Genomic DNA, 14,570 nt, shown 5'->3' on the forward strand with positions numbered 1-14,570 from the left:
TGTGTTAGAATATTAGGTTATTGATTTGAGATCTTCTTTTTTAACATAGGCTTTTATACTTACACGTTTCCTCAAATACTGCTTTTTGGTATATCAAATAATTTCAGAACATTGTTTACAATTTTTTTTCATCTCAAAGACTTTTCTGATTCTTTGTGATCCCCCCCCCTGCCTTTTTTCTTCTTTTACCCTTTGGTTGATGAATGTGTTGTTTAATTTCCACATATTTGTGAGCCTGTCAAATTTCCTGTTATTACTGATTTCTACTTTTAGTCCATTGGAGTTAGAGGATATCATTTGTATGATTTCAATCTTTTAAAGTTTATTAATGCTTGCTTATGGCCTAATATACAGTCTACTTGGGAGAATATTCCATATACATTTGAGAAGGGTGTGTAATCTGCTCAATAGTGAACAGTTCAATAGAAGGAGTGTGGATTGTTCAATACATGTCCATGGCCTAGTTACCTTATAGTGCTCTATTGTATTCTACATCCTGTTGAAGTGTCTCAATGTTCCATCCATTATTGAAACTGGAGTATTGTTGTTAGCGGCTGTTACAGTTGAAATGTCTGTTTTTTCTTTTCGTTGTGTCAGTTACTGCATCATCCGTTTTTGGGCTCTCTTTTTAGGTGCGTATATGTTTATAGTTTTTATAGCTTCTTTGTGGACTGACCCTTTTATCACAATAAAATATACTTATTTGTCTTTATTAAAATTTTACCTTGAAGTATATTTTGTCTGATATTAGTATAGTCACACAAGCTTTTTTGGGTATATGGTTGTATGGCATATCTTTTTCCAGCCTTTTACTCCCAGCCTATTTGTCTCTAACTAAAATGTGTTTCCTGCAGAAAGCACATATGTGGATCATGTTTTTTATTTTATTTTATTTATTCTGCCAACTCTACTTTTTGATTGGAGTTTGTAATCCTTTTATATTTATTGATAAGGAAAACTTTGCATCTGCCATTTTTCTGCTTATTGTAGATTTCACTCATGCCTTCTTTGTCTCTCTATTCCTTCATTGTTACCCTTTTTTAATCTTAAATAGTTATTTTCTATGGTGTCACTTAAACTACCTTCTCATTTCTTTTACTATCTATTTTTGAGTTATTTTCTAAGTGATTGTGTTAGAGATTACAATTGACTTATTAATTTTTAACAATTTAGTTTATATTAATCACAACTTAATATAAATATTAATATAATTATAATATATAAGATTTATATAGGAGAATTCAATTAAGCATTCTAAATTTTAGGTGAAAATATAAAAATTAACAAACTATATTACATCAGTTCTAATCAAATAGGAAATGTAATACAAGGAAAAAAGATCTAATTCACAGGAGTAAAATGATTTCTGTGAATAAATATAAATAAAGGTCTGCATTGTCTCCATGGAGAGCCTGACTCTCCTGAAAGTCTCAAGAAGAAGGCCATCATTTTATCACATTCAAAGATGTTAGAATGGAGAAGTCAAGCCCTCTTTGCTACTCCCTGTTGTATCTAGGTTATTATATCTCCACCAAAATGCCCAATGTTCAATCGTTTGAGGATATATCTGGCTATATCACACTCTGTACCTCCTCATTACAGTCAGTTATCCACTTCTTGGTCACCTCCAAACAAAGACAGCCTCAGGCATTTTCTCCAGTGAAATTCTCCAAAGGCAGTAGCATCCACGTGTGAATGAATTAGGATGCTTGGCTGCGAATAACAGAAATCTTCTTCTGTGATCCTGAGGTTGAGAAGCCACCACCAGCACGGTTGGTTGCAGAGTCATGCCACAGCATTCAGACATCCTTATCAGAAAATCAGTGTCAAAAACATTGTCTCCTAACACCTGTGAGTATAGTGACCACACACAGGCGCCTATATTGCTGCAGAATATCCATTGATTTGATTACATGACTAGTCTTAACACAGAAACAGCAGAAAAACAAAGGTATGGCTTCTGTCTCAATTCTATCCTCCAAACCCATCTCTGACAATCAAACATGAATCACATGTGGAACCCCAGCTTCCAGGGGGCCTGGGAAATGAGGGGTTAGCTTTCCACTTCTGCAGTACAGGAGTCCCATCGAGTGCCTGATCCCCATATCCACCACACTTCTTTCACTACCCTGCTAAAGCCATGGATCATCTCATCAAAACTCTGGTCGGTCTCCTAAATGTCTTTGTTCCACTGTCACTTGGTTTCACCTACTTAAGGACTGATCCAACTGTTCTCCACCTCTACACAACACTCAAGATGCTTGAAAGAATCACCAACCTCCCAGACAAAGCCATTATAAATTTACAATATTTAGCCTCAGCCAACCTTTAATAGCACCCATCAATCAGTCATTTGGATGACAGCTATTTAAAGATAGTATAAATTAACAATAGCTAGTGCTTACTGAGTGCTTGCTATGTATGATGCACTGTTCTAAGCATTTTGCATGTTTTAACTCAGTTGATACTGATAAAAACTGTTTGAGATGGGCATCATTATCCCCATTTCATAGATTAGAAAACAAAGGCATACAGCTGGGAAGTAACAGAACCAGGATTAAATCCAGGTAGTTTGGCTCCAGAGCCCAAATTTTCATGACTCTGCTAGTGGACTCTCACATGCTTCCAAATCTTCACCACCCTATCACTCTGGCAAATGATAAGATCCCCCATTTCTAGAGAAATATAGAAGGCAGAAAGGGATGACTTCAAGTCTCTAGCAAAAACTTTTGATTGTCCTGGATTGATTTATGTCCATCCTAAATTTCTCTTGTCCCACAGAAGATGCTGTTCTTCTATGTACTATCAGTACCTTCATCTGTGCTCCTCTGAGCTTCTGGGAAATATTGCTGTCTAATATGTTTCCTCTTTCTCTGGTACCTTCAAGTGGTCCCTCTTTGTTCACTCCTTTTCTGCAGCCCTTGAGTGTTCTTAACACTCTCCCTTCTTGACTTCACGCTTAATCCTATGTCCCCAACTATTGCCCTTTTTCCTACTCTTTCCCCTCACAGTCACACTTACACACTTGCTTCACGACACTCATTCCTTTGGCCTTATTTCATCAGGATCCTTAGGACCTCACAAAGTGACCAGCTACTACTCCTGCATTTGACACTATTGACGTCTCTTTTTTCCATAAAATCGTTCTTCTGTAGCTTTTTTTTTTTTTTTTTGATATTACACTTTCCTGGATCTCCCTTTCTCAACTGCCATCCTCCTTAGGCTCTTTCTCTGGTTCCTTGTCCTCTGCTTCTATCCTCCCCTCAAATATTGGTGCTTCCAAGGGTTTGGGGACAGCCCCCTTTTCATCTCATTTTTTTTTTATTCTTTCGCTATGACATCTACTCCATGGTTTGTATTATCATTCACATACTGCTAATGCCCAAGTCTATTTCTCCACACACCCTGTACTTAGCATCAGACCCTGCATCCAGCTGTACTAGACAACTCCTCTGGGGCTCTTACTCAGTGGGTCTGATGCTGCATTCATTACCTTCCACTTCTAACCTATTTCTGGGTTCTTATTTCCAGTAAGTGCATCACTCCAGAAACCTGGGCCTTGTCCTTGGCTCCTTTCTCTCCCTACACTTTGAAGAGCAATTGATCTAGTGTATACAACTCATCAGATCCAGTGCTAAGCACCTCACACACAATGCCTTTATTTTATTGTCACAATCTTATGGAAGAAAGAAATAGGGAAAGTTTAGTTGTTTCTAGTACTTATTGGTGAGGAAACCTGAGCAGAGTTCCTTAATCCATCATGATTTTTCTCAGCTTACCCCCATGCCTTTTGTGGCTGTCTGGAATAGGCTCATCCATCCCCACCCCTCTCTCTGACCTCTGACCAGTGGAGATGTTCTTTTTATGTCCTCCACAGCCCTCCCATCCTCCTGTATTGCAGAGTTCCATGTTCCTTTCTTGTATTATATTGAACTTAGTGAGAAAGAAGAAGGATTCTTCTCCACAGAGAATAAATGCAGGAGAAATCAATGCAGGAGAAGAGACAGGGGGATGGCATTAAAGTGTTAGGGTTGGAGGGATCTCCTTACCCCTTCAGCCCCTGTTGAGATGAGATGGACAAGAATGATGACAATTGATTAGCATCATTCATCAGACTTTATTTTCCTTTCAAATATTTTTATAAAATTCTATAAATAAGGAGTCAGGTGGTGAAAGAAGAGAAAGATTGAGAAATATGGACAGGGTGTCTACCAAACAGCTCTGGTCCAGATAAAGTATAGCTAATCATTGACTATCCAGGCAAAAAGAGGGGTTAGAGGCCTTGGGACATCAGAGGTATAATCTCCGCAAGAAGGCATTTCTTAATTTAAAATATTCACTTTATACCTACTTGTATGCTAATAGACAGAAAAAGATTGAACATGTTTGAGACCCACAAACCTGGCTCTTCTCCTGCCTTTTAACCCCTTCAGACACAATATTATGTCAGTTATTCCCATTCAATTTTATGTCTTCAACTTCTCCCTCTCTCCTGAATCTTTTCTCTTATTCTAAAAATATGACTGAATCTCTTCCAGTAAAAAAACAAAAACTTACTAAATCTTATGATTTTCCTCAATCCTGACCCATCTCTTTCTAACTCCTGGGAGAAACTTCCTGGGAGAAAAATCTACATTTTTTTTTTGTTTGTTTCCACGTATTCAGGTATCACTCACATCTATCCCTGGCTCTCTCTGTGCTCACTGCTCTTATAATTTAGGAAAGTCTCGCTCACCAGAATTCCTCACGGGGTGCTGGTGAGGTAGGTCTGAAAGCCTGTCCAGTTTGCTCTCTCAGAGACTAATTTGAATATGGAGTACTGAACCAAAATTTACAGCAATGTTAACAAAGAAACACGTTCTGGGCTCAAGTGAATTTTTTTCATGGAAGCTAGTGCAGAACTGGACCAAAAGAATAGGTGTGAATGCAGGTGTGAAAGGGTTAACATGGGAGGGAAGAAGTGGGGGGTGTTATGAGCCAGTAAAATCAGATAATTACAGAAGGCATAGAGGGACTTGTATTATGTAAAAAGAGAGGAGTCAAAACAATTTAAAATAGATCTCTGAGGACAAGATTAGCAATGGGAACCAGTCCATCTAACACTCATTACATTTCTGATTCAGGAATCTTTCATACATGGCAGTGATGAATATTTCCAAGCTGCAATTCCTAGACTCCTTATGGCTAAGGTTCTATCATTGATTTTACATACATAAGGCTTTTTTTTTTTTTAAACACAAGACTTTTATTTGAGACTTGAGTTTTATGGGCATTTAAGGAAGGAACAGAGCATGTTTTGCTGGCATGGAATGCTGGCAGACTTACCATGGTTACAGACTAGGATCTCATGATATTGCAGATTCCTGGTCATGGCAGAGGCAGCAGCTCTATTAGCAGCCCAGTTCTGCAGTGCTTCCAGATGTCTTTTCTGTGATCTCTGTCTCGAGTTTATGTCTTCAGCCCTACTAAAAAAACTGCTGGTCTAAAATATGCCATTTAGTAAAAATTTTTTTCTTAGAGCTAGCTGAAGAGTATGCTGTAGTCTGCAAGTAAAATTTTAAAAATACAGTAAATTATGTAAAAGATAGTTGATGGTGAGAGAATCTAAAGAAAGAGTATAAAATTTCTGTCTGACCCAGGTGGGTTTGAAGGCCATTAGGATCTGAATATTTTGCTTAACTTATATGCTATAGTATCAAAAGACCAAATAAAAATAGCTACACTGTTCTATGTGATAACTGGAAATTATCTCCATTTTGTGAGACTCTAATGGGTCTGAGAGAAACCACTGTAGAGGTGAAGGGCTCCCAAAGGTGGGTGGTGGGTGGTCCTGTGCTCAGATTAGTGAAATGGGCCCCTGTGTCCATGGCATTGAAATAGGAACCCTGCTGAGGCTTAGTTCTAAAGGGTTAAATGTGAGAAGTCTGAGGTGGATAAATGGGGTCACTGCTTAATCTACTTCTGCTAAATCAACATAGCAGATACTTTCTATAGTCTCCAGTCAGTTAGTTTAATCATAAATGCCTCCCACTTGTATATAGCACCTTCCAGTATGAAGCACTTTCTCCAGTGAGATGCAGATAGGTATAATTATAATTACTTTGAATTTTCCATCTTAAATAGATGAGAAAACTGAGAAACAAAGAGGTCAGTGGATAAACTCCGGGTCTGGAAAGTCAGAAAGTGGCAAAGCCAGGACTAGGACCAGGTCTTCAGCCCCACAACCAATTTGGTCTTTCTGGATCCAAGTCCCTCTCAGTGCAGTGAATCTCCCACACTAAGATGGTTTCAGTCCTTGAGAAGCCATATGAGGGAGAGGGAGGCCAGGCCCGTCCTAAAACAGCTTCTTACCTCCCTTGCAGCACCGCAGGCCGAGGAACTAAGGCCTCTGGTACAACTCAGCAGCCTCTGAGAAACAAGGTGACCTTTGGTCAACCACAGCCACATCCCCCTATGCTTATTGTGTCACAAATAGGCCAGAATCTCCAGCCTGTCCCACACCTGCAAAAGCTGCTGGCCCTAGAAGTCTCAGTTGGTCTCCCAGCAGGGCCCTCACTCTCTGTGAGCTGGAGGCTGGAGGACCCTGCCCTCCTCCTGGGAGGAATGAACTGTCTTTCACAGGGCTTTTTCATCTTAGTCTTGACTACCAACCCATTAGCTACACCAACTACATTACCTTTTAAACCTGGAGAAGCCCCCCTGTGGAGAGACTGCTCCTACCCTGTGCTTGTGCCCAGCTCAGGTGAGTACCCCTCCCTGACCTCAGTTTGTAGGTGATGTTCACACAACCATGTCAGTCTTTTTGCTGGACTTCCTTTATCACGAGGTTTTCCTCTTGGTTTTTGGCTGGACTGGTTCTGAGCATTTCTTTTCCATCCAGCAGGAGGAGGACAGACTGCAACACCCAACAGAAACTCCTACCCTCCCCAGGGGCTTAGGCCACACTAACCTACCCCCACAGGGAAGTGTGAGGGCTCTGCAGATCCCACTCTCAGTCCCAGGGAAAGTGTCTGAAGACCTTTGAGACCCACAGTGGGCACAGTGGGTAGAGAAAGCCCCAGAAGCATCAGTTAACTTGGAAACGTCACCATTTTAATAGTCAGTCCCCATTCCTAATGGGCCTAAGAAAGAACCTCTGTCAGCCTCCAGCCTGTGCACCTGCTCCCACTCCCTGGAATAAGACCCTTCCTTCCCACTCACTGTCAAATACCCACTGACACTTTGAGATGCAGATCAGATGGCCCCCTGGGAGCTGCCCCGTCCTGCCCCAGATGGAACTAGGTGCTCTCTGTGCTGGGCTCCCACAGCACTTCAGCAAATTTTTGGTCTTTTGTGACATGCTCAGGTCATTGGTTCTTGTCCTCCCTATTCTGATGCAGCCCCAGGCCCTGTGAACAGGGGAGGCAAGGAAGCCCCACTCTCAGGGTGTTGCATGTGCAGGGCCGGCATCTGAGGGTGGGTGTCTAACAAGAGTGATGTGTCACCCTTGTCCCAGCCCTACCTGTGAGAATGCTGCGGTATCACATGTTCTTGAACAAGGCAAGCAGCTTTCAGCTGCACTGCAAGTGTCAGCGTGGACTGCTTCTCACCTAGCACATAATGCCTGAGCACACTTGTGTCTCTGCACTGGACTGGCCCTCCTTTCCAGTCCAGTCACCGTGTGCTACGGTCACTAAGCCTCAAGGTGGCTTCGTGCCCCACATTTGCGAATTCCCTAGTAGAGTGTAAACATCTCCCTGAGGGTCAGTTTGCCGGTGACGCCTGTCCTGGGGGCACATGCTGACTCGCACTGCTTCTGTGCTGACCAGCGTCCTGCAAGTTAGAAGCCCTTCCTAGGTGTGCTGCTACCATAGTCTGCTGTCCTGGGAGAACGAGGCTCTGGGACGCAACAGCATTATGTCTGAGTCTCATCTTCTACATGAATAACTGTGGAAACTGCTGAACTTACCTGCACCTCTGAGCTTTTCACCACAAGGGGGATGTGTCTCTTTCAGGAGCCTCTGAGTTTAGTAAGTGGGGCGCATGTACGAATGTATTAGTTTTAATGGTAAACCAGAATTCCAGGGGTACCACTTCATGGCACTACATTTTCTGTAAAAAATAAAATGGTTTTGGGGGTTGGGAAACTCTGAAAGTAGACACCTACTAAATCCTTAAACTCACTTCTATAACCTGCCATAAGCCTAAGCAAATGTATAAGCAGATTAGATTATATATTTGTGGACAAAGGACAGGAACAATCAGATCAGAAAACAAGAAATGCACTTACTTCACGTGTGCAGTAGATGAAAAAATGGGGAACTGAATAATTGTTTTCCCTAGGTCTGCAGTCTCTGGAGTGAAGTATTGAGTACATGGCATGCTCCCATGTGGCCTCACTAAAACAGCAATAAAAGATACGATGAGGCAGAGATGCCTCCATGCCATTAGGGATTTTGTTGAGAGAGAGAAGTTTTGTTACTGTCCCCATCATTTGAAATACTGGCTCCATCAACGAGTGGATGCTTTCTTTCCTAGTGGCCTTCAGAGTCCATGGTATCATACAAATGATATTAGCATCTACCACTGAACTCCTCAAAACCTATCAACATGAGTAATGGAAGAAAATGTTTTTCCCAGAGATAGTTCTGCTGTGGGCTGAACCCATCATATACTTAGATTTGCCTTTGAGTTTCATAAAGCTCTGCACTGAGACTGGCCTCTTCCCTTTCCAATAATGTAACTACTTCATTGCTCTGTTTAACCTTTCTTTCTTCTAAGCCTTTTGCCTAGGGAATGTGTGGAGAAGGAGAGTCAAGTCTACTGTCCCCATTCTCTGTAGGGTTGGCAGATCTAGGAGGGCCCATTTATCAGAATGCAAGCAATTTATTAACATCTCCATACTTGTAAAGAAACAACTACTATGAATTACTTTGCCTGGTGTCACTATATTTTGGTCCTTGAAATAGTTTTGATTCATATTCTAAAGCTATCCTCACTAAACGCCAAAAAATGCTGTTTTAATAAAATGTAATTGCAGGTATCAAATTTAATCGAAATAAGCTTGCAGACTCTGGGCATCTGCTTTATGTTTTCTCCCCTGGTATATCTTTCCATTTGTTTATGTCGTCTTCAATTTCCTTCATCAGTGTCTTACAGTTTTCGGCAAGGTCTTTTGCCTGCTTGGGTAGGTTTATTCCCAGGTATTTTATTCTTTTTGGCATGATGGTGAATGGAGGAAAACATAGGCAGAACACTCGAGGACATACATTACAGCAATATATTTTTTGAACCAGCTCTTGGAGTATTGGAAATTTAAGCAAAAATAAACAAATGGGAGCTAATTGAACTTAAAAGCTTTTACACAGCTAAGGATACCATCAACAAAATGAAGAGACAGCCTACAGAATGGGAGAAAATATTTGCAAATGATGCGACTGACAAGGGACTGATTTCCAAAATATACAAACAGCTCATACACCTTAACATCAAAGAAACAAGCAACCCAATCCAAAAATGGGCAGAAAATCTAAATAAACAGTTCTCCAATGAAGACATACAAATGGCCAATAGGCACATGAAAAAATGCTCAGTATCGCTAATTGTCAGAGAAATGCAGATCAAAACTACTATGAGATATCACCTCATACCAGCCAGAAGGGCCATCATTGAAAAGTCTACAAATGGTAGATGCTGGAGAGGGTGTGGAGAAAAGGGAACCCCCCTACACTGCTGGTGAGAGTGTAGATTGGTGCAGCCACTATGGAGGACAGCATGGAGGTTCCTTAAAAAACCGAGAATAGACTTAACACATGATCCAGCAATCCACTCCTGGGCATGTATCTAGAGAAAAATAAAATTCAAAAAGACACATGCACCCCAATGTTCATAGCAGCACTATTTACGATAGTCAAGACATGGAAACAACCCAAATGTCCATCAACAGATGACTGGATAAAGAAGATGTGGTACATATATACAAAGGAACACTACTTAGCCATAAAAAAGAATAAAATAATGCCATTTGCAGCAATATGGATGGACCTGAAGATTATCATTCTAAGTGAAGTGGATCACAAAGAGAAAGAAAAATGCCATACAACATCATTTATATGAGGAATCTAAAAAATAGTAACAATAATAATAAGGACACAAATGAACTACTTATTATTTTGATTTCTTGAATGTGTGTAAGCACATTTGACTGTCCTTTATGATTGGATTACCGCATTCTGTTGATTCTTATTTTGTAGTTGGCTTTATTCTTTTGATAACTATGTCAGTTTTAAAAGCTAAAGATCTCATCTGTTCTTAGAAAAAATAATTAGTACATATAAGTAAACTACAAAAAATGTGCATTATACTGTATATATGTATTTACAAGCAATATAATGTGTATGTGCAGTCGAACTGTAATAATTCTACATAATAAAACTTAAAAAGGAAAAAAAAGAGAATGAGTAAACAAACAAATAAATAAATAAAACAAACCTTAATTAAAAAAAAAAAGCACAGTGTCAGTTTAAGAAATCCTTGTCTTTTCAAGGGAGAGAAAACCAAAATTTAATTTCATATCAGCTTACTTTTTATTCTAAAACTATTTGTTAAATAAGTTTATTTCAGTTTTAGCCAGCTTGATCAAGCATAAATTTCTTTCCATAAACGTTCTGCAACTTCCTCTTTCCACTTAGCATTAGTCCTTTCTTTTCCTTTTTTATTCTGACAACCATGTTGCTTTAGGCCACAATTATTTCCTCTCCCCTTAACAAAATGCATCTCCATACTTCATATTTTTTACTACCATAAAGCACATTTCATTCTTCTTATATACAAAATTATTTCCATTATCAATTCCAGTAGCCTTAATCAAATGTATTAATTAGAAGCCATAATTTCTAGTGAAAACCGAGAAGTAAGGAATTGTGAACAGTCTGTTATACCAGCATTTCCAAATTTATGGACACATTTCATAATTTCTAGAAACATGCACTTCCTTATAGCACACACTTGTTAGTGTGACAGAAGACATGTTTAGTAATAACCCAAACATCTTCAGTTATGTCATCTTTGTAATCATTGTCTTGAAGTCCTTGTCACCTTCTTTAGTCCTTCTGGGGTTTTACTTTGTTCCTTTGTTTTGAACATATTCCTCTGTCTCCTCATTTTGCATATGTCTCTGTGTTTATTTCTATGTGTCAGGTGATTTGATTTCATTTCTGAATCTTGGAGGAGTGGCCTTATGTAGGAGATGTCCAGTGGGGTCCAGCAGCACACTACCCCCTGGTCATCAGAACTATGTGTTCTAGGGGACCCCCTGTATGAGCTGCATGGGTTATTCCGTTCGGTGGGACTGACGACTGTGGGCCCACTGGTAGACGAGGCTGGTCTTAGCTCAGCTGCATGCTAGGCCCTCATGCAGTGGCTGCTAGCCTGCTGGTGGTCCTAGCTGGGTCTAAGCTTGGCTGGCTGCCTGTCCAGGGGTGGGGGTAATCCCAGGGCTTGTGCCTGCCTGCTGGTTGGCAGGATTGGGTTTTGAGTTAGCTGGCTGCATGCCCCTGGGGAGCTTAGAGCTTTTTCTGGCCCACTGGTGGGCAGGTAAACCCCAGGCCATACGTCTAGAGGCAGGACTCTAAAATGCCACTTGTCAGCACCAGTGTGTTTGTGGCAGATAAATCTCCCAAAGATGGCTGCCGGCAGCACATCCATAAAATGCGTTTAACACTCAGTGCCCTGACTACCTTGAGTGCGTGTCGAGTTGTGGAGGCCAGTCTTGCAGAGGCAGCAATGGGTTCTGGGGAGCTAAGGAGAAGGAGACAATGACCAGTAAGTAGATGGAGCTATTCCCATAGGGTGTGGGCCCAAGAGTTCTCAGGTGTTGGCAGGCATTGAGTCTGGGGAGAAGAGGCCAGAGCCTGAGCCTCAGTGGGTGGGGTGAGTCTGACAGCTGAGGCCGTGCCAGGAGGCCTGTGTACATGTCTGTTGCGGCCCCTCTGTGACAGCAGGAGCAGGACTGGCAGAGGCTTGAAGGGAAATGCTGGGTGGGATGCAGACCAGGGCTTCTCAGTTTTTGCGGGGTTTGGCTTTGCCGTGTGTGTGGGGAGGATAACTGGCACTAGTGGCCGCGAAGAAAGCCATGAGGCTGCAGGGAATCGATCAATAGCAGTATCTGTACTGGGGATGTAAGGAGTTGGCGCTTCCCACAACAGGCTTTATTTCTTTTGCTAACAGCTTCTTACTTAAGTTACCGACCATCAAAGTTAATGAAAAATCAAAAAGGAAATTTATTTCATTTAATGTTGTAGAGGCAGAGGACAGCACCCAAAGCAGGAGAGGTCTTCCCACCCTGGCTGTAACAGCGTGACTTCTGGGCCGGACCATAGGCCGACGTGGATGAGCGGAGCAGAGCTGTTGACCAGGGCAACTGGCAAAAGGATTGCAGTGGGTGTGGGGTTAGGGAGTGTGAGATTATCAAGCTCAGGTGACCACAGGGATGGGGCTTCCCCAACACAGTACAAGCATATCGCAGAGTGAGGTTATTTATATACTTCTGCAATTTTTTATTGAGGTCCTGCTGTAGGTGCTGGGGATAATATGAAATGTCTGAATGGCTTATCCTAGACCTGTGAGCTGACATCCCAGAACTAACAAGCGAGCTCCACCCTTGGGGTGGGAAGAGCCTAAGAGCTCTTAGAAGGGAAGCTTGTCCTTCTCTTTTGCCCTTGCCTCCTGGATGTTTCCTTTGCAGCTGAACAGGCTGACAGGAGGCACTGATGGAGCCCTGCTCAGAAGACCCTCATCTCCGCAGGGCCCCCTGGCTCCTGGGGTTCACCAGCCTCCTCCTCAGTGAGTGATCTGGGCTCCTGGGAGGGGGAAGCCACAGTGCGCGGTATCCTCCTCTGTCTGTTGTCTTAGGCTGTGTTGAGGCTGGGAACCCTGAGCTGGGGCAGCCTTGGCTATAGTAAGAAATCCATTTCCAGGGAGGTGAGAACACTGCTGCTGCAAGAACAGGGAAGCCAGGAGCTGCCAGGAGCTGCCAGGAGCTGCCTGCCTGGAGCCACCTGGGGAAAGGGATGGAGACAGGAAAGCCGGCTCCTGGGGACCGAGAGGGTGGGAGCAAAGCTCCCCTGATCTGATACGGGGGACCTGAAGACCTGTGCAGCTGTCCTGTAGAGGTGGGGCCGACTAGAACCCTGGGTCTGAGCTGGAGGAAGCAACTCTAGTCTGGTTTTCTTGGGCAGGATACAGGACATTGAATACAATGAAATTCTAATTTTGTAAAAGGAAGAGCAGCCTCCAAAATTTAAGGGTGTCTGCATACCCACGTGTTGTAAAAGTATGGAGAAACCATGGAAGGAACAGTAGACTGTTAACGTGGGGCTCCAGGACAGAGTGACCTCGGGGAGGAGAGAAGGGAAGAGATGTAGAGACAATAGGAGGGTAAGCAAAAAGGGGACTCATAGACTATCCTAATAAAGGCCCCAAATCACATTTATGACCTCGCTGAGGTTATATGTTTATAATGAAATTAAATAAAAACTAATGAGGACATGATAAGAGCTAGTGAATTACAAATTCTGGGGAAAACTTGGAAAGCTTTTATTGTTTTAATTCTTTGTTTTACTCTCCCAGCCCCTGTATGAACCTGTAGGAGTTGTATGAAATTTAATGAATGAAAGGGCATCTGTAAACAGATATCTTGAAATAACAATGAGCTTTGATTGACATTACATACCTTTTAATTAGTTAACTTTGGGTCAACAGTAAAATGTAGGCTTTCTCTTCTCTTTAATTTGATTTAACTCGAGAAACATGTTAGAGTTTTCTCTGTGGGTCCTGGGGATGGAAGATTACATAAGAAAAACAGACAGGCAGACAGAGAGACACACACATACATACACACACGGAAAAGGAGAGAGAGAGAGAGAAAGAAAGAGACTTCTTTCTTTCTTTCTCTTCTTGTGTAGGCAGTAATCCCTTCATGAGGGTCCAAAATTTGGATGGCTTAAAAGAAAGGAAATGTATTGTTTCAGCTCTGGAGCCCAGGAGTCCAAAATCAAGGTATATTACTCAGCTTGGGCTGCCAAAACAAGAAACCATAGGCAGAGTGGCTTAAACAACAGAACTTTGCTTTCCTTTAGGCCTGGAAGATAGAGTCCAAAGCCCAGTTTGGGCCAATTCTGTTGCCGGTGAGAGATGCAGAGAGCACTGTGTCCTGGGGACCCACTGGGCTGTGGCATTCATGTCCTGACTTGCTTAGAGGGACCTGGTAGCACAGTCTCGTCCAGCTCCCCTCAGTCGGCCTTCTGCAGGGCGTGCCCTAGAGTCTGTCCTGCACCCCACGCCGTGTGCTCTGCAAGACAGTGAGGTGGCTGCAGCAGGCCTGCCCCTGCCCTGGGGTGTCACTGGGGAGCGAGGTGTGGAAGGAGGGGACAGAGAAGGAGCTGTGAAGAGCTGGGCAGGTGGAGGATCAGTGAAGACCTGTTACTCCTCTGGACCTGCTGCCCGCTCTGATGTAGGTCCTGAAGGCTTTTGGCTTTGGGCTGAAGGGTTGATAAGCTCAGTGTAAGAGCCACAGTCTGGTGAGGCGAGCT

The sequence above is a fragment of the Camelus bactrianus genome, chromosome 21 (genome assembly GCF_048773025.1).
Source record: "Camelus bactrianus isolate YW-2024 breed Bactrian camel chromosome 21, ASM4877302v1, whole genome shotgun sequence".
Taxonomy (NCBI): domain Eukaryota; kingdom Metazoa; phylum Chordata; class Mammalia; order Artiodactyla; family Camelidae; genus Camelus; species Camelus bactrianus.